A 27,043-nucleotide genomic window follows, 5' to 3' on the forward strand; every position below is an offset into this window, starting at 1 on the left:
GTGATTTTCTTGGCAACGCGGGAGCAGTTTGGCATTTCCTTCTCTAGCCCATTTTAAAGATGAGGAAACTGAGGCAAAAAGGGTTAAGTGACTTGGCCAGGGTCTCATAGCTAATCAGTATCTGAGACTGGATTTAAACTCAAGTTTTCACTGAGCCACCAGTTACTCCACAAGTCCTTTAGATTTTATGCTGCAGAATAGTTGCTAATTTGTCTTGGTAGAGGGAGTCTCCTCACAGGGAGTTCCTTAAACCCATGAAACTCCAGGTCCAGACTGAAAAATAAAAAATAGCAACAAGATGCCTCAACACATTAGAATAATGTAAATTAATTATAATTGGCTACTGAGGACTAATCAATGAACACATCTAGAATTAAGATGTCCAACAAGCATGCCTGAAAACCTGAATCTCAGGAACAACGAATTCCTAACAGAGACCACTTCATTCATCATTCACTCCAAGTAAGACAAGGTGAGGAGAAGAGAGGGATACGGCTGACTAGAAAAGGACCATTTACCCATCAGTGGAGAAGAGATCCTATCATCTTGACTAATATTGACCTAGAAAGTCCATTGAACCTGGGCTAGTTCTCTTGGGGACCCCATATATAAGAGGGAGATATCTAGGAGCTATGATTCTCATTTCTCATTTTGGGTGTGTAATCCAAGGCAACTGGAATGTCAGTTCTTTGATGAGGGATGCTTTTCCTCCTAGGGGCTTCCAAAGTCCTGTCTCTGTTCATGAAACTCTAGTCTTGGATGACAATATCTGCATGAATTAAAACTGACATTTATCCCTGTGGCCACCAGATGGATTCTATTGAACCGTGTTAGTACCCTCTGCTCTACAGATAAAGAAACAGAGGAATAAGTGATGAAGAAGCAAAATTACACATTGGGTTCCTAGTAAAGCTGGAATTGGGCAGCTAGGAGGCACACAGGGCAGGGAGTCATGAAGACTTGAGTTCAAATCCATCCTCAGATACTTAATAGCTGTGCAATCCTGAGCAAGTCACTTAACCCTGTTTGCCTCAGTTTCCTCATTTGTCAAATGAGCTGAAGAAGGAAATAACAAACCACTTCAGTATCTCTGCCAAGAAAACCCCAAATGGGGTCATGAAGAGTCAGACATAATTGAAATGACTGAACAAGATTTGGAACCGGTGCTCTATTATCCAGTTTAGTGAGTCCAGACCTCAAAAGCAAGAGGCTTTTGATTTTAATATATCAATATTTCTGCTTTTGTTAGCCTTGTATCTTCCCTTTCAGGTACTCCCCAGACCAATGTCACTTCCAACCTGTGAATGACTTAAAGCCTTAAAGATCTGTCTGGGAATGAGACAGAAATGATGTGTCTTCTTGTCTCTGGTCACATGGCAAATAAGCCACAGAGACAAGATTGAAACTTGGCTTTTCCCAACTCCATAATCAGCATTCTCTCCACTATGCCCAGCTGTCCCCCTATTTGTAAGATGCTACAGGGAAATTTTCTTATATAACTTCTGACAAATTGTCCTTGGGCTTGCTTGCTTACTCTTGGGATTTTCTGGGGAGTCTGATGATTGGAATTATTTCTCTAGATTTGGTTCTCTAATTTCATCATCTTTGCTCATAAAACTTTAAAACCCTTCTGCAAGTGACTTACCCTTGGATCTGATTTTGTGGCTTCTTCTTTCGTTGCTGCCTATCTGTCTTCCAGCATAACAATTCTTAAAATTCTTATTATTAATTAAATTTTCAGTTTCATGTAGAAATAATTTTTGACAATTGTTTTCTGGTATTTTAGGATTCAGATTTTCTCCGAGGTGGTAAAGGGTCTAGTACAGGATATACCAGTATTTTACTACAATACATATTTCCATGTTGTTCACATCATGGCTAAAGAGTCATATCACAGATACAAGAAAAATCTCATGATGGAAATAAAATGGAAGATGGTACGGCAAAACAATTTTCTTACTGATTTCCTCCATCCATGGTTTTCTTTATTTTTTTTCAATTTCCCCTTGTCATTGTTTTTGTTATCATTTTGTCGTGTTCTCTTTTTCCTAATGATAAGACCTCTCATTACAGATGTCAGGTCTTTCTTTATGAACAGCAGGTACCCTTTCATGTCCTTTTAATTGTTTGATATCTAATTTGATATGTCATGCTAGATTCAGCTGCACTGAGGGGCTGCCACTGAATTTAGCTGGTTATTTCTTTTTTCCTTCCAGCACCTTCTCTTTAGATTCTTTTCATCCATAGTATTTTTGGTCATTCTGTTAGAGGATTTTTTTGTCTTCTACTTGCTGGATTTTTGTCTTTTTCTTATCTGAGACGCTGCTGCTTTGGAGGCTCTGGAATTACTGAACTGGGTGTCAGGAGCTCATTATAGTTCTACTAGGAAAGAAGTTCTTTCTTTCTTTCTTACTTTCTTTCTTTCTTTCTTTCTTTCTCTCTCTCTCTCTCTCTCTCTCTTTCTTTCTTTCTTCCTTCCTTCCTTCCTTCCTTTCTTCCTTTCTTCCTTCCTTTCTTCCTTCCTTCCTTTCTTCCTTCCTTCCTTTCTTTCTTCCTTTCTTCCTTTCTTCCTTCCTTTCTTCCTTCCTTCCTTTCTTCCTTCCTTCCTTTCTTTCTTCCTTTCTTCCTTCCTTTCTTCCTTCCTTTCTTTCTTCCTTCCTTCCTTCCTTCCTTCCTTCCTTCCTTCCTTCCTTCCTTTCTTTCTTTCTTTCTTTCTTTCTTTCTTTCTTTCTTTCTTTCTTTCTTTCTTTCTTTCTTTCTTTCTTTCTTTCTTTCTTTCTTTCTTTCTTTCTTTCTTTCTTTCTTTCTTTCTTTCTTTCTTTCTTTCTTTCTTTCTTTCTTTCTTTCTTTCTTTCTTTTCTGTGTTCTCTCTCTCTCTTCCTCTCTTACCCCCTCTCCCTTTCACTCTCTCTCTTTTTCACTTTCTCTTTCTTCTTCTTCTCTCTCTTTCTTACTCTGTTTTTCTCTTTCTTTCCTTCTGTGGTAAACTGAAGGGATAGCATATTCTGGAGATCTATTTTACTGATATTTTAGCAATGTGTTGGACAAAAAGTCTCCTGCTTCCTTTGTCAACAAGGTGAAGATATGGGGACAAGCAATAGGACAATTTATATGCAATGTGGGAATTGAGAGGTTTGGAGCTGCAAGTGGTGGTGGGAATTGAGTAAGTTAAACTGACTTCATCTTGTGACTCAATTCTGGAGCTAGCTCATTTCCCTTTCTATTCAATTATGGATCCGGTCCAATTATTCTCCTGTGAGAAAAGTTTATTCAATTGTGGAAAATGGGAGAAAACCACATTGCATTATTTTAACTTAACCTTGCACGGTTGGGAAGCTGGACAACCTTCATGTCGTGTAGAAACCTTGAAGTAAGAACCCAGGTTATACTGACCAGAAACCCAGGCTAATACAAAGATTGATACCAAGAGTTTTCTCGCCATTGTACATCTCAAGCAACCCATATGCCTTATGTGAAAACTGGCCCCATACTGATCAATCAGTTACTGTTTCCATGTTCCTTTGATTGTATGTAGACACTGGATGGGAAGTGGGGCATCTTTTTATCTGATTTCAGGGAATTATATCTCCTCACTCTCCCCCTTCCAACTTGAAAAGTCTAAGTTAACCTTTCCTCCAAGTAGGAATCAGATTCCCTAACAGTGCATCCTGGATAATTATTTTCTTTGAATTAATTGCTCTTCTCTGATTGTGTTTAACATATAAAATCTGAACCCCCCTGTATTGGGGGTTCAACCCAAAGCTAGGGGAGGGACTGATTCTGATGGGCTAGACAATTGGCATCCATTGCTTAAAAAACAGATATGCTCTGAAGCTTGAAGTTTTGTTTCCTTAGTCACTTCAACTTTCCTTGGCCACAGCATCCTAAACGGATTCAATAGCTAAATCCAAAGGTAATAATAATAAATGCTTTTAAAGTCATCTTAGAAAGAGGTCCCTCTTGGAGCATTATTGAATTCTTTGCATTACCCTGGGTATTTAGCATTTTTATTAGATACTTGGATAAAAAGCATGGCTGATCTGAGGTAAATCATGCATATTTTACAAAGGTAGGCAGAATAGTTCTCAAATTAGATGTCAGAGCCAGGATCCCAAACCATCTTAATAGTCATTTTAGAGACCAAATCTAAAAATCTTACAGTTGGGTTCAAAACCTCAACTTCACAAGCACAATAGAGAAAAAAGGCCTGGATTTCTAGAGTTCATTTGAAAAAGATCTGAAGGTATTAGTGGGTCAGTAGTACACTCTGTGAGCCACAAAATCTAAGGGTCCATTCAAAGTATATGAATAAGGAGGTGATAAGTCCTCTATATTCTGTCTTGGTCAGTCAATATTTAGAGCACTCTGTAGCTATTCTAGGTACTATATTTTTAAAAGAGTATTTATAAGTTTCAGATTATCCATGGGATAGCAAAGGGCCCTGAGATCATGCTATCAGAAGATAGCTTGACAATACGGCGTATGTTCAACTTGGAGAAGAGAAGACTGAGTAGAGACAGGATAGTTGTTTTTAAATATAACAGTTTATGGTAGAGGTTTTGGATTTATTCTCCTCATTCCCAGAGACCAAAACTAGGAGCAAAGGGTAGGAGGTACAGAGATAAATGTAGGCTCAATAGGACAAAAACAACTGAAAAGCACCTTTCTAGAAATTAGAGCTGTTCAGAAATGAAATAGGCTGCCACAGAGGGGAGTGGCTCTAGCACAAGAGGCAAGACTATGACTATAAAAAGGAATTGCTAATTTGTGCTGGAAAAGGCATTTCCCTCCATTTCTGAAATGGCAGATACGACCTTGATGAAATGAAGTCAACAAACAAGTCTTTGCAAACAAAGCTTTCAAAGAACTTTCTTTCTCCCCCCCTTTTTTTATTTAGAATATTTTTCCATGGTTACATGATTCATGATCCCCCCCATTTTCCTCCCCCTTCTGAATCCTACAAACAGTTCTGCTGGGTTATACATGTACCATTGTTCAAAACCTATTTCCATGTTATTCATATCTGCAGTAGAGTGATCCTTTAAAATCGAAACCCTAATCATATCCCCATCACATTACATAACCGATCAAATATTTTTCTAATGCATTTCCATTTCCACAGTTCTTTCTCTGGGCATGGACAGTGTTCTTTCTCACAGATTCCTGTGAACTGTCCTGCTTGATTCCCTTTTACTCTGTTCCTCCTCACCAGTATTTTGCTTTTTGTCACACCTCCAGTTCCCTCTCCCTTCAATTATCCCCCCTTCCCTTATCTTGTTCCCCTTCTTCTTCTCTGTAGGGTGATAGGATCCTATGTCTCACTGAGTGTCCTCTTTTTTCCCCTCTCTGAGCCAGTTACAATGACAGTAAAGTTTAGCATTGCCCGTCACCACCCTTACCCTCCCCTCTCTGTATTAATTTTTCTCACCTCTTTATGTTATACAATTTATTCCATTCTATCTCTTCCTTTTTTTCTTCTCAGGGCAGCCCTCTCTTTCAGCTCTTGGTTGATTTTTTACATTTCATTAATATGCATACATATCATATCATACATGCATTCCATGTCATCACATTTGCATCCTATATCACATCACATCCTATATCATCATATACATCATATTATCATAATCAGCTTACTTCTTCACCCTCTTTATGAGTAAATTCCTTTTATCTTGTCTACTACTAAGAGTAATTTTTTGAAAAAAACAGAGATCCTCTTTCCATGTAGACATATAAACATTTTTACCTTGATGAGTCCTTTAAATTTTCTCTTTCTTATTTACCTTTCTGGGCTTCTCTTGTATCTCATATTTGACCTTCAAATTTTTGTTTAGGTCTGGCTTATTCCTCAGGAATGCTTGGAAATCTGTCTTATTGAATGACCACTTTTTCCCCTGAAAGAATATGTTCAATTTTGCTGGATAAATGACTCTGGGTTGTAATCCCAAATCTTTTGCCTTCCTGACTATCATATTCCATGCCTTATGATCCTTTAATATGAAGGCTGGTAGATCCTGAGTGACCCTGATTATAGGTCCATGGTATTTGAATGGTTTCTTTCTGGCTGTTTGAAGTATTTTTTTCATTGACTTGATGGCTTTTGAATTTAGCTATTACATTCCTGGGAGTTGTCAGTTGAGGATTTCTTTCTGGAAGCAATCTACAAACTCTTCCAATTTTAATTTTATTTTCTTGTTCAAGGATCTCTGGGCAGTTACTTTTGATAATTTCTTATAATATGATATCCAAGGTTTTTTCATCATCATGACTTTCAGATAGTCCAATAATTCTCAGATTGTCTCTTCTAGATCTATTTTCTAGGTCAGTTGTTCTTTCAATAAGATATTTCATGTTTTCCTGTTTTGCTTTATTCCTTTGATTCTGGTTTATTGTTTCTTTATTTCTCATGAAATCATTAGTTTCTAGATGTCCAGTTCTGATTTTTAAGGCCTCGTTTTCCTCTGTCAGTTTTTGATTCTCCTTTTTTTCAATTGGCCCATTTCTTCATTTTTCTTGCATCATTTACATTTCTTCTTGTATAACTTTTTTTCTTCTTGTATCAATTACATTTCTCTTCCCCACTTTTCCTCTACCTCTCTTAATTGGTTTTTGAAGTCTTTTTATTGAGCTCTTCCAGACTCTGTGTCCATTCCATATTTTTCTTTGGACTTCGTGTGTGTTTCCTTTGCTTTCATGACCCCCTTGTGTGTCTGCACCTTGCTCTTTGTCTCCATAATAAGTCTGGTTAGGTGCTTTTTTGGTTTTTTGCTCATTTTCCCTATTTAATTATAGGTAGGCTCTGTTTTCTGGGAAGTTGGGGTACCCTCTTAAACTTCAGTCCTTCCTTGATGCTGTTTTTATCTTATTTTCTGGGTGTTGCTAGTTTACCAGATGGTCTGAGGGCTAAGAGCTCTGAGAGTCCCCTCCCTGTGCTGATGTAATTGACCCTTGAGATGCTGATAGCTTAAAGACTTTCCTCAGACTTGAGGGTAAGCTTTTGATCTCAGTCTGAACTTGATCAGGTCAGGTACTGATCAAATTCTAGGCCCAGGCTTGGGTTTAAATTTTTTTTAATGTTTGAGTGTTCTTGATTTAATCAGGCACACCCTTGATTGCTCTGTCCTGGAACTCTACCCTTAGTTTTGGGGAAAAAATCCCAGGGAGGCTCCCCCTGAGAATTGTGTCCTCACCCCAAATTGTGGATTATGTACTCATCCCAAACCCAGACTGGGATTCCTGGCTTTGCTCTGCGTCCATGTGGATTGGCTCCCTTCAGCCTAGATTTCCTTGGGCTAGGACTCTGGATTTCTCCACAGATTAAAAAGTTCAAGGGCTGTGAGTTGGCTTGGACCACTACTTGCCACTACAGAATCTCTGGGTCTGGTTTAGTTTGGGATTAAGCTTGGAACCTGTGAGAGCAGATGTGTGGGTGTGTGGGTGTGGCTAGCTCTTGGTTTGCTCCTCATTCATTGCTATGCCTCCTGATAGCTCTGCTCTCCTCTCATCCCAGTTCCCCAGATGGTCTCTGCCCACCTTTTGGATTACTCTTATTTTGAGGGTTGTTTCACTCTGTCTCTTTGTTGATTCCTTCACTCCTATATTCATTTTGTGGCAATATTTTACTCTTGGTTGGAGAGGATTTTCATGGTGAAATGTTGAACTGCTGCCCTAGTTACTCCTCCATCTTGGCTCCACCCCAGAAGTCTCCAAAGCACTTTCTTTGTTACATTCTGATAAAGTGTAGAGGGAACATTTGCCCATTTTACATAGGTTGAAAATGATCACTCACAATGGTTAAGTGATTAGCTCATAATCATATAGCCAATTAAGAGTGGGAAGTATAGTCTACATTCAGGTGGCCTTTGGGTCCCCAAGTCCTGTACTTCATCCATTGTATGTCATTCCCTTTCTTTTTTTAATAATCCTTATCTTCCACCTTAGAACCAATACTATGTATTGGAAGTGTGTGGGGATGTGTCTGAGACCAAATTTGAACCTGGGACCTCCCATCTATAGATGTGGCTCTCAATCCACTGAGACACTCAAATGTCCCCCATTCCCTCTCTTATACATGTCTTTGTTGCAGAGTTACAGGATCTAGACAAGTTAGGAGTAATTAGAAGAAGAAGAATTGTACTAGAAGATGCTACCATGACATTCTTTTGCAACAAAACTGATTCTCCAACATGGATAGATGGTCCATTCCATTTGAGTGATGCTGAATACTACCCAACTTGAAACAGTCAGAAAATCTGGACATCTGGTGTTTGGTTTAATAGGATGGGAAGCACTCCTTATAGAAGTTGATTCTGAGTTATACTTTTGACTTGGAAACTCAGTGACCATTGGAGAGTTCCCAAAAATGAAGACCAAGCCATAAGAAGAGATGATTTGGAAAATGTTCAACCAAGTTGAATAGAGGATGATGAAATGTTTATGGCAGAAATCTGGGGCTTTTTACAATAGAATGCTGTGTTCCTAAGGAAAGCATCATTCAGGCAAAATAGTCCTTCATAGAGAAGAAAAGGCTGAAACAAGGCCTGCTTTACTCTATGCATAAGGTTCAAAACATCAACTTTATGGGCACAAGACATGGAGGTTTAGCTCTGTATAATTTGTATGAAAAAGACCAGGAAGTGTTGGTAGGTTGCAAGCTCAGCATGTATCAGCAAGACATTGGGGGATATGGGGCAGCAAGGTGACTTAGATAATAGAGAGCTAAGCCTGGAGACAGAAGGTCCTGGTTTCAAATATGCCCTCAGATATTTCCTATGCGACCCTTGTAATAGATGATATTTGGAGGGTATATTTGATGGATACTAGATAACTAATAGATCAGGTAGTGATCTTCTTTTGCCTACCCTTCCTCCCTTTCTTCCTCTTCCAATTTTCCTTCCTCCCCTCTTCTTCTCTTCAGTTTCCCCTTTCCCCTTTTTCTTCAGCCTCTTTCTAAATCATTCAGGGTGAGCTATGATGTTTCAAAGGAAATACTCCTTTCTCTTCTTTATCTCAAGTAAGGGTTTATTGAGGAAAACAGGAAAGATAGAGGATAAGGTAAGAAGGGTGGTGGTTTCCCTATCATCTACAGTGAGTCTTAGGTTGGAGGATACTGATAGAAATGGCAATTCAGTTACAGAGCTAGTCAGAGAGAGATATATGGACTATTGTCCTTCTTCTTCTGCTTTCAAATCAGCCAGACCACCTCCAACTTGATTATCCCAAGTCCCAGAGATAAACCCAGCTTCTTCCTTCAAAGTTACCACCATCAGTCCCCAAAGCCCTCAAAACCATCAGCAGTTGGCTCTTGCCTCCAACTGTTTCTCAGTCACATTCCAAATAGAATCTTCCTTTGATTAATAGATGATCAATCTCCAGCTTTTTGTCTTGTTGTATTTTTCTTGTAATTTCTCTCTTCTCCACACCCAGGACAAGTCATTTAACCCTAATTGCCTAGCGCTTATTCTCTTCTACCTTCGAACCAGTACACGGTATTGATTCTAAAGTAAGGGTTTAAAAAAAAAGACACCTGTGGGAGCCACAAAATCCAAGGTGATTTTAGGCTGAATTCAAAATCTATGAATAATAAAGAGATAAATCATCAATATTTTGTCTTGGTCAGATGATATTTAGAGTACCAAGTTCTGTTCTAGGTGATACAAAAAAGATCTTGCCAAGAAGAGCTTACCCTACAGAGCAAATTTGGATTCTAGTTCAAAATTTGTGGTTGGGGGTACTGGAGAGAGGCTCTGGAATTTTTCTTTTATTGGTGTAAGAGAATTCAGGTGTGGATATTTCCTCCATATGTAACTCTAGGCAATGGGAGATTAATGTTTTGTCCAAGGTTACTTTAACAAGCACAAAGTAAGACTTCAAACCCATGTCATTCAGACACCAAGGCTGGCCTTCTTACCTATAGTCTCATGCTGCTTCTCACACAAGGTTTAGAGAGATAACACAATTAGTAACTTCTCTTTCTTAAAGAAGGAATGATCAACAAATCAGGAATGACCTTTCTAATGCTGTGGATCTAGCTAATGGTGTTTGTTTGAGGACAGCAAATGTATCCCCTAAAAAAGGAGAGGAAATAATGTCAGTGTCTAAGGCTGCCTGAATATACCATCTGACTTGATGAGATGAAAGACTGTTAGAGCTAGAAGAGATCTCTGACGCCATCTTGTTCAGCATCCTCATTTTAGAGAAGAAGATAGCAAAGCTTTGAGAGAGATAGTGATTTGTCTATGCTGGTCTCTGAATCTCATCACAATCTTCTTGATTGCTGTCTTAACGAAAGTCTATTCATCTTTTTCTGATCTACTCAAATCTGCCTTCTTCCTTGAAGATTTTCTCAACTAGGGATAATACAGATATCCTTTCCACATTATGACTTTTCTCAACAAGGTTTCAATATATCATGGGTTGTGTATTGATTTAGAATCTTGAACCCTAGAGACTACATTTCCCATAATCCCCTTTTCCTCTTCCTGTTTGTGAATCTCCTTACCTAGGGGGAGTTTTGAGGGGTTTTTTTTTTCGCCCATGGGGTCTTGCAAGTTCCATGGTGGAAGAGGGAGGAGTGGCTTTTAGTTTTTGCTAGCCTTACTTCCTTAGACTTCAAGATAAATATTTAATATGTTATTAAATATAATACTTATACTACTGGATATTAATTTTAATCTTTACAGTTGGCATAAGAAATTAAATGGGAATTTAGGGGGAGTTTTTCAGAAGCTACAGACAATGCATGAAGGCTAACATATTACATAGGAAATCTTTAGAAACTCAGCATATATATATATATATATATATAATGTAATTTATTTTACTATATATAAAATACAATACTCCTTGAAGAGAGAAACTAATTTCTACCAGCCTCAGTTTCCCTAAATTTTAATCTTTACACCATAAGAGAAAAAGAAAAAATATCATATTTCTTCTGTGGTACAAAGGGTGGGCCAAAGAATTTCACATGGCTTATCTAAATTGCAGAGGCACCATAACTCTGAGATGTGGAAAGGATACCTGTATATGCTTTTTTCTTAGAAAAGTCCTTATCTGGAGGCATATAATACAGTCAAAAGAGTATGGAATTTAAAGTCAAGGGACTTGAGTTCAGATCCCAGAGATGCCTCTTGTAGGTTAGGTGACATTGTATCAATCATTTACAGTCTCTGGGCCTCAGTTTCCTCATATGTAAATGAAAATTGTTCTAGGGGGACTCAGGTTCTTCTGGCTCTAAAATGATGCTTGTATAAAAGCAATAGCTGACATTTCCATTTAGTTTTACAAAGTACTTTACAAATATTACTTCATCCTAGCACTTTTACAGATTCTGGCCCTTTTTGAAAAAAACAAAACAGTTTTACATCCTGACACTACATATGAGAAAACTGAAGCCAATATCCATAATGTGACTTACATGTATTTGTCTAGATATTAAGCGTCAGAGGTAGGATTTGAACCCAGGTCTCTTCTCACTCCAGACCCAGCCTTTTTTACAGCTACACTTTCCTGGAACAGTCATTTGACATTGGTTTTGGATTCTTTCAGAGTTAAATCTAAGACTGCTCCATTTTCTGATGGATTAAACAAAGAAAAGAACCAGCAGAGGTTAGCTAAATGTCCCCAAATGTTCCTCCTTTAAAGGAATGTCAATACATCTCTTTTCTCCATATGGAGACTCTTGCTTGGATTGGGTTATCTATTGTGCTATAGCTTTGGAAAGATTAAGTACAGTCTTGACTATTTTATTACATTTTAAAGGGCAATTTCCTTCCTGCTAACAGTACTAAACTTGTTTCTGTTTGTTTGTTTTTTTTTTAAGGGAACTTCAATAATTTTGGTGGCTATGATTGCATTTTTATTCTGGTTAGTTGGTGAAAGATGTCCTTTGGACATCACCCATAGGGCATTTAAGAAGGCTGATTTCCTATATATAAAGTGATAACATTTGTACCACCAGTAGAATTGCTTGTTGGCTCTGGGAAGGGAGGGAAGAGAGAAGGGAAAGAAAATAAATCATGTAAACATGGAAAAATATTTAAAAATAAAAAATAAAAGTAGAAGTTAAACAAATAAAAGAACATCAATAACATTTGAGTTATGGTCTCTCTGGGGGAAATGTTGCCTTATCAATGGTGGGATTGCTCTTCTCTACTTCCTCAGAAGTAGACAATATGTATGTTCATATCTATCATAAATACACTCTTCTGATTCCTTGTGCAGAGAATTCAGTCCTGAGTCCATATGTTTGAAGACCTTTGTTTTATTTTTCTTATCATGCAAAACATACTTCCTAATTGCTCGTTGTTGTAAGAGCACCCTCATACAAAACCAAAATCCTAAAATAAAACCATAAATTCACTGATGAGAAAGATAGTGTGATTTTATCTGCATCTATCTCCAACAATCATTTCTCTGGAGGTGGATAGCATTCCCTGCCATAAGTCTTTCAGAATTGTCCCACATTATTGCATTTCTGAGAAGAGCCAAGCTTTTACAGCTGATCATCGTACAATATTGCTGTTACTTGTCCAATGTTCTCCTGGTTCTGCTTATTTCACTCTGCATCAGTTCATGTAGATCTTTCCAGCTTTTTCTGAAATCATCTTGCTTATTATTTCAGAATTGTATTACTATTATATATTATTATTATAAAAGAACCTTTTTTCCCTATATCTTACTCTCACCTCCCTTTCTGTATCCCTCCACTTCCATCCCAGGCTCTCTACAAGGCTTCCCAGCTCTTGACACATTTAGTTCAGCCCAGGTCCAAAATGCAAAATATCACCTCACTATTCCATTCCCTATTCCCTTTAAAACATTATCAAAACTTTGAAATCCCTCACTCAGGATCAGTTGAAGTTTTATGTATTAATTTCTCTACTTATTTTCCTCAAACTATGTGACCACCAGCCAGTCCTCCCAGTAGAGAGCTGTTCTCTGCTTAATAAATGTATTTATTAATACAAATTATTCTCTTTTACAATCAGGGGTAAATCTAATGCATAGGATCATCCTATAGCACTGAGATTTCTCCTCTACACAAGGAAAGCCTTGGAGAGAGGTAGAGTTTTTTTCCCCCCAGTGTCTGAAAGGAAGAAGATTTCTTCTTTTCTTCTCCTTTCTCCTACTTTCTTCATGTCCAAAAATTCATTAAATAACTTCTAATGGCAAAAGAAATCCATTAGAGAAATAGGTAGAGACCAATTGGTATAGCTTTTAGTTCTCTTACCAATGGCACTATCTTTCTTATGTCATAGAAGAAAGTCTGAGCAGTGAAAAGAATACTATTCTGGACATCAGAAGACCTGAGTTCAAATCCCAGCTCTGCTATGTATTATGTGGGTTGTCTTGAGGATTTTATTCCCTCTCTCTGTGATGCATTTCCTCTTTGGGAAATGAGAGGATTGGCCAAGATATTCTTGGAAGTTTCTCCCAGCTCTAAATGTTATGATTAAGTTTTCATCTTGCTTTTAAAAAGCAAATGGATTCTTATTTCCATGCAAATAGGAAGGTATTTAAAAGGTAGTGGTGCCTTAGGAATTGGATAGGCAGCTGGTGGTATGACTAATGCTTGGAAGGAGCCCAAACATCATACTTGTGGAATTACAAAGGCGATCTGACACTATGTTATCAGTGCATTTAATTTACTAAGAATTTCTGGAAAGATGGTAGAGTAAAAGCACTCAGGAGACTCCCTTTTTTCTGTTTTCACTAAACCCTGTAAATCAGAGAAATGTCCTGAAAAAAAAAGAATGGGGGGGGGAGGAGATATTCAAGAGATATAGGCTTCAAAAGCAAGAGGTGTAAGCTTAAAATTTCAGTGGAGATCAAAATTACAAGAGCTGTAAACCTCTCTTTCTCCCCTCCATTCTCTCCTACACAATGGGAGTTTATAACTAATTGATCTGAACATGCCAACAATGTCAGGAGACTCAAATAAGCACAAATGTGTTATCACTAACTCTGGAGTGATCTTGTGCACATAAATGAGAAGAAGGTGAGGCAAGGCACTCATATCTCATTAAGTCATGACCTTGATGAAACAAATGCTATGCAGGAACTAAGCTATTTCAAAGCCTACCTCCAATTCCCCCAGACCAGGGTTGCTAAACTCAAAGGTTGCTAAAGATTTAGTTTAGTAGGATCTTGGCAAAAATGTTTTTCTATTGTATTTTTACAGATTACATGTAGATAAAAAAATTTTAGACCCATACATTCTGTCTTAGAATCAACACAAAATATTGGTTCCAAGGCAGAAGAGTAGTAAGAGCTAGGCAATGGGAGTTAAGTGACTTGCCCAGGGCCACACAGCTAGGAAGTGCCTGAGGTCATATTTGAACCCAGGACTTCTGTCCCTAGGCCTGTATCCCAACCTATTGAGCCACTTAGCTGCCCTTATAGATACAATTTTTAATAATCATTTTCTGACATTTTAGGATTTTTCTTATCTCCCTCCTTCCTTCCTCTTTCCCCACCTTAAGATAGCAGGCAATATATGAAATAGGTTATACTTGTGATAGAATGAAATATGTTTTTCCATGTTTATCATGTCATTCAGGAAAACATTTGACATTATCTGTGTTATTAGAGAGATTTAGGTGCAGTTAGTTAGGTTCAAAATTGGTTGAATGGCCAAAACCAAAGATAATTCATGTCAACTTGGTACAAAATCTCTAGAGAAGTTACGCATGGATTTGTATTAACACTAAAGTGTTAAACATTCTCATGCATGACATCAATAAAAGCATAGATAGCATGCTTATCAAGTTTGCAACTGACAGAAAGTTGAGGATTACCCAACACATTGGATGTGAGAGGCAATATCCAAAGAAATCTAGACAAACTAGAATGGTAGACTCAATTTTAAAAAGATGAAAGCTAACAGATGTAAATGTTGTTGGGATAGTCAAGTGCAGTGACTGAGTTGTGGGCTTGGAGTCAGAAGACTGAATTTTAGTACCAATTCCGTCACCTATGACCTAGGATGAATTCTTTAAATTCTCTGGGCTTTATTTATAGTTGCACTCTTATAGGTGGCAAAAAAATTGGAAAATGAGGGGCTACCCTTCGATTGGGGAGTGGCTGAACAAATTGTGGTATATGTTGGTGATGGAATACTATTGTGCTAAAAGGAATGATGAACTGGAGGAATTCCATGTGAACTGGAACGACCTCCAGGAAGTGATGCAGAGCGAGAGGAGCAGAACCAGGAGAACATTGTATACAGAGACGGATACACTGTGGCACAATCAAATATAATGGACTTCTCTGCTAGCAGCAATGCAAGGATCCAGGACAATTCTGAGGGACTTATGAGAAAGACACTATCCACATCCAGAAAGAACTGTGGGAGTAGAAACACAGAAGAAAAACAACTGCTTGATCACATGGGTTGATGGGGATATGATTGGGGATATAGAATCTAAATGATCACCCTAGTGCAAATATCAATCAATAACACATGTAAAACCAATTGGAACTGATTGCTGGTTACAGGAGGGAGTTGGGGGGAGGGGAGGGAAAAAACATGAATCTTGTAACCATGGGAAAATAGTTTAAATCAATTAATTAAATAAAAAATTCAAATAAAAATGTTTTAATTAAAAAATAAATTCTCCGGGCTTTATTTTACCCATATATAAAATAAGGGCAGTGTATTTGATAACCTCCTCCTAGGCCTAAGACTATTATGATTCTGTGATTTTACACTTGGGTTCCAAAAAATCTGCTTGACAAATGAAAGATTAGAAAGATATATGTAAACTGTAGCTCAGCTGAAAAAAAAACTTAGTGTTTAGAATACTGAAAGCTCCATATGAGTCAATAGTAACACAGAAGACAGAAAAAGCTCACACACTTTTAGACGACATTAAGAGAGGCAAACTACTCAGGACTAGGTGATAAGACCACATATGGAGAGCTGCGTTAAGTTCGCAGCATCACAGTTTAGGAAGGGCATTGTAAAGCTAAAAATTGTATAGAGGAGAGCAATCAGGATGGTGAAAGTTTCCGAGATGATGGCAGCTGAGAATTGGTTGAAGTGAGTAGGGATGCTGAGATAACCATGGGAAGACCAGATAACTGTCTTCAAGTATTTATAGGGTTGTTATATAGAAGAGGAATGAGAATTGTTCTACTTGGTCTCAGAGCAGAACAAGGAAACAGAAATAGGCCAGAGATACATTTTAATTTTGTATAAGCAAGAGTGTACTGATAAATGTTTAACCACGTGTATCAATCTATTTTAAAATTTCACCTCCAGTATTAAGACTTCCTTAAGTCTAGACAATCAACAAAATGATAAATCAAGCCCTGATTTGAAGCATTTTCCAAGGTATAAATGCATTTTTTGTTGTTGTTGAATTGTTTCAGTTGTGTCTGACTCTTTCTGAGAGTTTTGGGGTTTTATTGACTGAGATACTGGAGTGGTTTGCCATTTCCTTCTCTAGCTCATTTTACAGATGAGAAAACTGAGAAAAACAGGGTCAAGTGACTTGCCCAGGGTCACACAACTGGTGTCTGAGGCCAGATTTGAACTTGAGTTTTTCTGATTCCAGGCCTGGCACCCTGTCCACTATGCTACCTAGCTGTCTCTGAAAATGAATGGTTAAACTAAAAATTTAAGTTTGTTTTTTTTGAGCCAGTTGGATCTGATTTCATAGCACCCCCAGATATTAGGGAAATCTTCCTATAAATGATACTTATCTAAAGGTGGAGTGAGCTTTAAGTAGCAGTGGGATTCATTAGAGATCAGTAAAGAAAAGCCAAAGGGTCCTTTAAACAATAGAATAAAAAAATTCTTCATTAGGTATCTGGGTTCCTTTTGGAGCTGGACATTTTAGATTCTATAATCTCTTTCATTCATTCACTCAAGCAATCAATAGACCAACAAACATTTCACTCCACATCTACTATGTGCCAGATGCTGCACCAGGTCCTGGGTATGCAAAAACAATAGCAAAACAGTCTGACTTCAGAAAGTTTCCATTCTAATGAGGGAGAAAGCCTTCATATAGGTGAGGATATAGCAAACTCCTACAAATCAAATGCAAAGTGATCTTGGAAATGGAGAAGGCAGGAGCAGCTCTGAGGAACAGCAAAGGCTTCATACAGAACATTGTACTTAACCCAAGTCTGGAAGAAAACTGGGGATTCCAAGAGGCAGAGGTGAGAAGGGAGTGCTTTCTGGTTATGGGTAAGAGCAGTGAAAAGGCAGGACTGAAAATGACTGTTCAACAAGGAAAGGTGAACGAGCAGAATTAGAAAAGTCCCTTTATGGAGAGAACAACTCTCTGTCTCTCAAAGATCTCTGTGAACCCATATCACAAACAGTCCTCCACATACACTCACATGGGTCCTTTCTGTCACTTCTCCCCTACCTTTCCCCCATAGGCACTTCTGAGGGCTGCTTCTTCCTATCTGTTACTGCCCTCTGCTGCCAGAGTGACTCCAGTGGTAGACTTGTCTCTGCATTGCCCTGTTGCTTCTGTTTCTTCTATAACCACGACACCTTGAGAGCAAGAAGTGTTACGACCTAAGGATGTGTGGCTACATTTCTGGCAGCCATTCTGGCAGTCTCGTCATTCCTTTGGAAACACCAATCATTTGGGAAATGAGAAAGGAAGAAATGCTATAGCAGCCATCATGCATGTTTCCCTGCCTTATTAAAGAGAATGCACTGAAAATAATTTATTCCTTTGTTTTTAAACCCTTGCCTTCTGTCTTAGAATCAATACTAAGTATTTGTTTCAAAACAAAACTGTAGTAAAGACTAGGCAAATTGGGATTAAGCACCTTGCCCAGAGTCATATAGCTAGGAAGTGTCTTGAGGTCATATTTGAACTCAAGACCTCTACATCTTCAGACCTGGGTCTCTATCCACTTAGTCAACCTAGCTGCCCCAATCAAATTCTTTCTTGACATTACCAAAAGGATCTCTAGCTCTGTGTTTGCAACTATATGCTAGATTTTTCCATCTGGGTGTCCTCTACACATCTTAAACTCATCAGTTCTAAAGCAACTCATCAGCTCACTGGAAGCTTCACTCCATTCTCCTCTCTCTCATCTCTCTTTCCCTCCCTCCTCCTTCCTATTCTCTCTCTCTCTCTCTCTCTCTCTCTCTCTCTCTCTCTCTCTCTCTCTCTCTCTCTCTCTCTCTCTCTCTCTCTCAACTTTTATCTTTCTGGTTTTGATAACCACATTATTTCAAGAGAAGCTAGTAACAAGACACTAGGTAGTATCATCCATAGAAAAGTTATTTGTGTTTAGAATGGGGAAAACAACAATGTTGTGAGAAACTCCCCAAAGTAGACCTAGACTCTTTTTGTAATGTGAAAACTTCTATAATCTGCCTCATATTGAAAGCACACCAAAGATTTATAAATATCATTTTAAAATCATCTAATCTAAACTGGTTATTTTAGAGAAGAGAAAACTAAAGTTAGGAGAAGGATCATGATTTCCCAAGGTCACTTAACAAGGCAGTAGAAGAATCAAAATTTGAATTGGTGTATTCCATTGTAGTCTTCTTTTCAATTTGCATATAAAGGCTCCTAAACCCTTCTCTAGTTTTGCTGTGCCCATCTTGAGGTATGACCAAAGAAAGACACCCAGTATTCCTTGGGTGAGTTGCCACACTTCTTCCCACCCCCAATTATATGCAGACACAATTTTTTCTTTAAAATATTTTTTATTTACAATATTTTCCCATGGTTACATGATTCATGATACCACCCTCCCTGTTCTTTCTTCCCTTCTCTCGAAGCTGACAAGCAGTTCTATTGGGTTTTACATGTATCATTGTTCAAAGCCTATTTCCATGATATATCAAAACCCCAATCATATCCCTATTGAACTACATGATCAATCATATGTTTTTCTCCTGCATTTCTGCTCCCACAGTTCTTTCACTGGATGTGGATAGTGTTCTTTCTCATAAATCCCTCAGAATTGTCCTAGATCATTGCATTGCTACTAACAGAGAAGTCCATTTCATTCAATTGTGCCACAGTGTATCCGTCTCTGTATACAATGTTCTCTTGGTTCTGCTCCTTTCACTCTACATCAATTCCTGGAGGTCTTTCCAGTTCACATGGAATTTCTCCAGTTCATTATTCCTTTTAGCACAATGGTATTCCATCACCAACATATACCACAAATTATTCAGCCATTCCCCAATCAATGGACACCCCCTCATTTTCCAGTTGTTTTTTTTTTGCCACCACAAAGAGCACAGCTATGAATATTTTTGTACAAGTATTTTCCTTATTATCTCTTTGGAGTACAAACCCAGCAGTGGTATGGCTGGATCAAAGGGTAGGAAGTCTTTTTTTTTTTAATTTGGAAAGGTTTATTTAATTAATTAATTTAGAATATGTTTCCATGGTTACAAGATTCATATTCTTTCCCTCCACTCCCCTAACCCCCTCCTGTAGCTGACATACAATTCCCCTGGGTTTTACATGTATCATTGATCAAAACCTATTTCCATATTATTAATATTTGTACTAGGGTAATTGTTTAGTCTATATCCCCAATCATATCCCCATCAACCCATTTGATCAAGCAGTTGTTTTTCTTCTGTGTTTCTACTCCAACAGTTCTTTCTCTGGATGGGGATAGCATTCTTTCTCATAAGTCCCTCAGAATTGTCCTGAATCACTGCTAGTAGAGAAATCCGTTACATTCTATTGTGCCATAGTGTATCCCTCTCTGTATAAGGTTCCCTTGGTTCTGCTCCTTTCACTCTACATCAATTCCTGAAGGTTGTTTTAGCTTACATGGAATTCCTCCAGTTCATTATTTCTTTCAGCACAATAGTATTCTATCACCAATATATACCACAATTTGTTCAGCCATTCCCCAATTGAAAGGCATCCCCTCATTTTCCTTTTTTTTTTGCCACCACAAAGAGTATGGCTATACAAAGTTATGTACAAGTCTTTTTCCTTATTATCTCCTTGGGGTACAAATCCAGCAGTGCCATGGCTGCATCAAATGGCAGACAGTCTTTTAAAGTCCTTTGGGCATAGTTCCAAATTGCCATCCAGGAGGGTTATACCACTTCACAACTCCTCCAGAAATGTATTTGTGTCCCAATTTGGCCACATCCCCTCCAACATTTATCACTTTCCTTTGCTACCATATTGGCCACTGCAGATACAATTTTAAATTATTTTTTGACATTTTGCTATCCAGGTTCTCTCCCTTTCTCCCACCCTCTCTTCTTCTAGAGATAACAGGTAATATGATATAGGTTGCATATGCACTATTCTACAATAAATAATTCCATGTTTGTCATATTGTAAAAGAAGATACATATTGTTTATACTAGAGAAAGATTCATCAAGGAAATAAAGTGAAGACTGGTATGTTTCAATCTGTATTCAGACTCGCTCAGTTCCTTCTACAGCAGTAGGTAGCCTTTTTTGTCATGAGTCCCTTGGAATAGTCCTGGATCCTTGCATTGCTAATAATATTTAAATCATTCATGGTCCATCATTGTACATGATTGTTGGTATTATGTTCAACATTCTCCTGGTTCTGCTCACTTCATTTTGCCATCCCTTCATACTACTTTCCAGGTGTCTTTGTGATCATTCTGTTCATCATTTCTTAGAGCACAATAGAATTCCATTTTGCCATGTTTTTATACAAGTGAGTTCTGTGTCCCAAACAATGCCTGCCAGTCTGTGCCCAGTGGGTCATTGTCCTTTATGACTACAGCTACATAGTGAGCCAATGTCCTGGGAGAAAAACCCATCATGAGTCAAGGATTCTTTTCTGGGTCATGTCTGATAAGGAGTGGACTGATAGAATATTTTCATGCTTGAATGGACCTTGGAGACTCTCTAGTATGATTCTTTCCATTTAAAAGAGGAGACATGGAGGCTTAGAGCAGAAAAATGATTTGTCCTAGAGTACGCAAATGGTCCTGGACCCAAATGATTGGATTTGGATTCAAAGGGCCCGAGTTCTGGCTCTCTGAAACTTATTACTTATGTGACCTTGGACACTAAATGTCTCTAGGTCTCAGTTTCCCCTTTCATAAAAGGAGGAGTTAAATTAGATGATCCCTAAGGCCCCTTCCATCTCTGAATCCTATGAGTGAATCACTTATCATCCCAAACTCTCTCTGCTATACCATACTACAATCACTATTCTATATTTTCCATTTTTTATACTTAAAAGTATTTCTCTACACTTAAAATTGTATGAAAATTAAATGGTGAAAATTATCAGCCTCACTTTTTTGCCCATTCCCATGGGTTGGTAGTTTTGTCACATTTGACATAATCATGTTAATCCCAAGAAGACATTAATATCCCTAAGAGACATCATGGGGCAACCTGTGCACACAATATACACTCATTAGCATTAATTCCTAGAATACTCTCATGGTCATATTATTCTTATTTAATTGAATCCAATTTAACAAACATTATTAATCACCTGCTATATGACAGATGCTGTGCTATGTGCTAGGGAAAGAAAGAAAGAAAGAAAGAAAGAAAGAAAGAAAGAAAGAAAGAAAGAAAGAAAGAAAGAAAGAAAGAAAGAAAGAAAGAAAGAAAGAAAGAAAGAAAGAAAGAAAGAAAGAAAGAAAGAAAGAAAGAAAGAAAGAAAGAAAGAAAGAAAGAAAGAAAGAAAGAAAGAAAGAAAGAAAGAAAGAAAGAGAGAGAGAAAGAGAGAGAGAAAGAGAGAAAGAGAGAAAGAGAGAGAAAGAGAAAGAGAGAAAGAGAGAAAGAGAGAAAGAGAGAAAGAGAAAGAAAGAAAGAAAGAAAGAAAGAAAGAAAGAAAGAAAGAAAGAAAGAAAGAAAGAAAGAAAGAAAGAAAGAGAGAAAGAGAGAGAAAGAGAGAAAGAAAGTAAGAGAGAGAGAGAAAAAAAACACAGAGGCTTCCATTCTTTTGGGAGAGGTAGAGAGAACATGCATAAGACCTCTCCATTTCAGATATCTTAAGGTGATTCTTTATTAGTGGCAAAACATCCACCCTTATCTTCTGTCTTAGTATTATTTCTATGACAGAAGAGAGGTAAAAAATAGGCAACTTAACAAGCAAACTAGCAAGAACCACATGATTATCTCAATAGATGCAGAAAAAGCCTTTGATAAAATACAACACCCATTCCTATTAAAAACACTAGAAAGCATAGGAATAGAAGGGTCATTCCTAAAAATAATAAACAGTATATATCTAAAACCAACAGCTAATATCATCTGCAATGGGGATAAACTAGATGCATTCCCAATAAGATCAGGAGTGAAACAAGGATGCCCATTATCACCTCTACTATTTGACATTGTACTAGAAACACTAGCAGTAGCAATTAGAGAAGATAAAGAAATTGAAGGCATCAGAATAGGCAAGGAGGAGACCAAGTTATCACTCTTTGCGGATGACATGATGGTCTACTTAAAGAATCCTAGAGATTCAACCAAAAAGCTAATTGAAATAATCAACAACTTTAGCAAAGTTGCAGGATACAAAATAAACCCACATAAATCATCAGCTTTTCTATATATCTCCAACACAGCTCAGCAGCAAGAACTAGAAAGAGAAATCCCATTCAAAATCACCTTAGACAAAATAAAATACCTAGGAATCTATCTCCCGAGACAAACACAGGAACTATATGAACACAACTACAAAACACTCGCCACACAACTAAAACTAGACTTGAACAATTGGAAAAACATTAACTGCTCATGGATAGGACGAGCCAATATAATAAAAATGACCATCCTACCCAAACTTATTTATCTATTTAGTGCCATACCCATTGAACTACCAAAATACTTCTTCACTGATTTAGAAAAAACCATAACAAAGTTCATTTGGAAGAACAAAAGATCAAGGATATCCAGGGAAATAATGAAAAAAAACACATATGATGGGGGCCTTGCAGTCCCAGACCTCAAACTATATTACAAAGCAGCAGTCATCAAAACAATTTGGTACTGGCTAAGAAACAGAAAGGAAGATCAGTGGAATAGACTGGGGGAAAACGACCTCAGCAAGACAGTCTACGATAAACCCAAAGATCCCAGCTTTTGGGACAAAAATCCACTATTCGATAAAAACTGCTGGGAAAATTGGAAGACAGTGTGGGAGAGACTAGGAATAGATCAACACCTCACACCCTACACCAAGATAAATTCAAAATGGGTGAGTGACTTAAACATAAAGAAGGAAACCATAAGTAAATTGGGTAAACACAGAATAGTATACATGTCAGACCTTTGGGAGGGGAAAGGCTTTAAAACCAAGCAAGATATAGAAAGAATCACAAAATGTAAAATAAATAATTTTGACTACATCAAACTAAAAAGCTTTTGTACAAACAAAACCAGTATAACTAAAATCAGAAGGGAAACAACAAATTGGGAAAAAATCTTCATAGAAACCTCTGACAAAGGTTTAATTACTCATATTTATAATGAGCTAAATCAATTGTACAAAAAATCAAGCCATTCTCCAATTGATAAATGGGCAAGGGAAATGGATAGGCAGTTCTCAGATAAAGAAATCAAAACTATTAACAAGCACATGAAGAAGTGTTCCACATCTCTTATAATCAGAGAGATGCAAATCAAAACAACTCTGAGGTATCACCTCACACCTAGCAGATTGGCTAACATAACAGCAGAGGAAAGTAATGAATGCTGGAGGGGATGTGGCAAAGTAGGGACATTAATTCATTGCTGGTGGAGTTGTGAACTGATCCAACCATTCTGGAGGGCAATTTGGAACTATGCCCAAAGGGCGACAAAAGAATATCTACCCTTTGACCCAGCCATAGCACTGCTGGGTCTGTACCCCAAAGAGACAATGGACACAAAGACTTGTACAAAAATATTCATAGCTGCGCTCTTTGTGGTGGCCCAAAACTGGAAAACGAGGGGATGCCCATCAATTGGGGAATGGCTGAACAAACTGTGGTATATGTTGGTGATGGAATACTATTGTGCTCAAAGGAATAATAAAGTGGAGAAGTTCCATGGAGACTGGAACAACCTCCAGGAAGTGATGCAGAGCGAGAGGAGCAGAACCAGGAGAACATTGTACACAGAGACTAATACACTGTGGTATAATCGAACGTAATGGACTTCTCCATTAGGGGCGGTGTAATGTCCCTGAACAACTTTCAGGGATCCAGGAGAAAAAAAAAACACCATTCATAAGCAAAGGATAAACTATGGGAGTGGAAACACCGAGAAAAAGCAACTGCCTGAATACAGAGGTTGAGGGGACATGACAGAGGATAGACTTTAAATGAACACTCTAATGCAAATACTATCAACAAAGCAATGGGTTCAAATCAAGAAAACATCTAATGCCCAGTGGACTTACGCGTCGGCTATGGGGGGTGGGGGGGAGGAAAAGAAAATGATCTATGTCTTTAACGAATAATGCTTGGAAATGATCAAATAAAATATATTTAAAAAAAAAAAAAAGTTTCAAGAATCTAACATGATTTTAACAAATTAACATGCTTCTCCAGTGTCTAGTTTTCATCTGTATGACTTGAATAAAACTATAATTCAACTTGCTTTTAAAAAAAAAAAAAAATAGGCAACTTGGGTTAAATGACTTGCTCAGGATCACATAGCTAGGAAATGTCTGCGGACAGATTTGAACACAGCACCTCCTAACTCTAGGTCTGGCATGCTATCTATTGTGCTGCCTACCTCTCTCCATGAGTCACTGTAAAAAAATTTTTTTTAATATGAAATCTTATAAAAAACTATTTAAACACCTAAGTAAATGCAATCCATTGGTTTTCTTTTATGAACAAGCATATATCTTATATTACTTCTAATAAATTCTAATAGATTGGTTGGGTCTGATTTCCCTTTGCAAAAACTAATCAATCAACCAAAAATATTTATTAAGTACCTACTATATGCCATACATACATGGTTACTAGGGACTAAAATATAAAGAATGCACTAACCCTTACTAAAACACTCCCCCCACCCAACCTACTTTTGTTTCCATGAGTTTTCCTTTATCATTACTGTTACCATTAGAAGTCGACTCACATTCAGTCATGTTCAGTCATCTCTGGAATCCTTCTCCCATTGGCAGTCAGTTCACATCTCAATATTTCAGTAGAGTGGCCATCTGTAATAGCAAGTTGCTCATGCTGGCCAACAGTTACACAATTTCACCCTTGAGCACCTTCAAAGCTCCCAGGTGGCTGCTACCTAGTCTTGGGGCTGCCATCTACGTCGAATGGGGACCACTGGGTATCCTGTACAATTATCACTGCTGCTCTAATGACTGAATTCTTGGTCTTAAAAAGCAGGCAGGCAATGGGGAAACTCCTCAACATAACTCCTTAGTCCAAACTGAAGCAAATAATTCCTTGAAATCTTATAATTGATGAGCATGCCTTTCATATACAATCAAGATGGAAAACTGATTGTTTCTTTGGCTCAATCCATGTGTATGTTTAAAAGATCTTTTATTACAAGCTTTAGAGTTTCATTCAAAGTGTTGCGAAAATTAATTTTGCTTTGCCTGAATCTTAGTTTACACTATGTTCTTCCTTGACTTCCCCATTCTTCCATTTTTGAAAAAAAATACCATTTGGGACATGACAATTCATTTCAACAGCATCACAATTTTTCTAAATAGCCATACAGGATTATTTTGTTCTGTTTTTCTTTCAAGTGACTGATGACTAACCATTTGTTTATCTAAGTAGCTCATTTTTAGGCTCTAGTACCATGGCTGACACATGGTAAATAAGGGAAGTGTGATATGGCAGAAAGAATCCTGGCCCTTATATTCACTAGCTTGGTGACTGGGAGCCAGTCACTTACTGCCTCTGGATCTCAGTTTCATCATCTGTAAAACGGAAATACACAAAATAGCTATCTAGTGACTTTAGAGATAGGAAATTGAGACTTGAGTAGGTTTAAAGACTTTTGCAAGATGCCACAGCTACTCAGTGTCAGATGGCAAGGAGTAAAGCTCTTTGTGAATCACAAAATTTTTACTTTTAATTTGATAGTTATGACTTAATTAACCTAAGCTGGTTCTTTCTCTGATTCAGAAGGCAACTCACTTGCATCTACTCATCTTGTGTAATTCATGTCTTCTCCAAACTCCCCAATACTGGAGTTCCTTAACATGCCAAGAACCTACCTTCTTCTGCTAATTCTTTTGACATCTTGAGAGATTACCAAGGTCACATTCAGTACCCAATCCATCTGTTATCTCACTCTTGGTATGTGTCTGGGTTATCTCCTCTACAAGCACCCGTGATTCATTTTGTTTTATTTAAATCTTTTCTTCCCATGTGGATTCTAAGGCAGAAGCTCAGTAAGGGCTAGGTGATTGGTGTTAAGTGACTTACCCACTATCACACAGTAAGGAAGTGTCTGAAATCAAATTCTCCCAATTCCAAGCATGACACTCTATCCACTATGCTATCATGTTTTTTTGTTTTGTTTTTTGATGATACCTTATTGCAGGCAGGTCATTGTTGGTAACTGACTTATACTCATTATGAGTGTTCCTGTTCCCCTTTGGGTTAGTTTGACACAAATATGCTCCATTTGACATATAAACCAACCAACACCAGAGGGCAGTTTAAGGCTAGCCTAAGCTCTCTTTGGCTCTTGGAAAACTGGCTACCTCTCTTCCCTTAATTCTCTATCCTTGGGGGTGGTTCGCTTTCTCTCATTGGTTTAGGGTATGGATGCCTACTATCCAATGGGATTATGGATAGAGCCTACTTGGGAAACTTCTCCCATGCATTGTATACCTACTCTGTGTTACTAATAACTCAAGCTTCTATGAATAGCCTGAAGAGGCATTTAAAGGAATTAGATGAATTTTAACAACATGTAAACAGCAAACATGCCTTTCAGAAATGACAACCATTTCAATTTCACCCTCACTAACTTCTGCTCCACTGTTCACAGAAAAAGTGTTCAGATATTTTATTCAAACCTCTCTACTCATGTTGGTCCAGGAAAGGAGAAGCATCAACCAACCATATAACCCAAACCAGATGTTAACATTC

At 37.8% G+C, this 27,043-nt stretch overlaps 1 pseudogene; it reads left to right on the top strand.

Annotated features, from left to right (window-relative positions):
- The first annotated feature begins 391 nt into the window (after positions 1 to 391).
- The window catches only part of LOC100024562 (lariat debranching enzyme-like), a 32,452-nt pseudogene continuing 5,800 nt past the window's right edge, over positions 392 to 27,043 (top strand).

Source organism: Monodelphis domestica, chromosome 7 (assembly GCF_027887165.1).
Source record: "Monodelphis domestica isolate mMonDom1 chromosome 7, mMonDom1.pri, whole genome shotgun sequence".
Classification (NCBI taxonomy): domain Eukaryota; kingdom Metazoa; phylum Chordata; class Mammalia; order Didelphimorphia; family Didelphidae; genus Monodelphis; species Monodelphis domestica.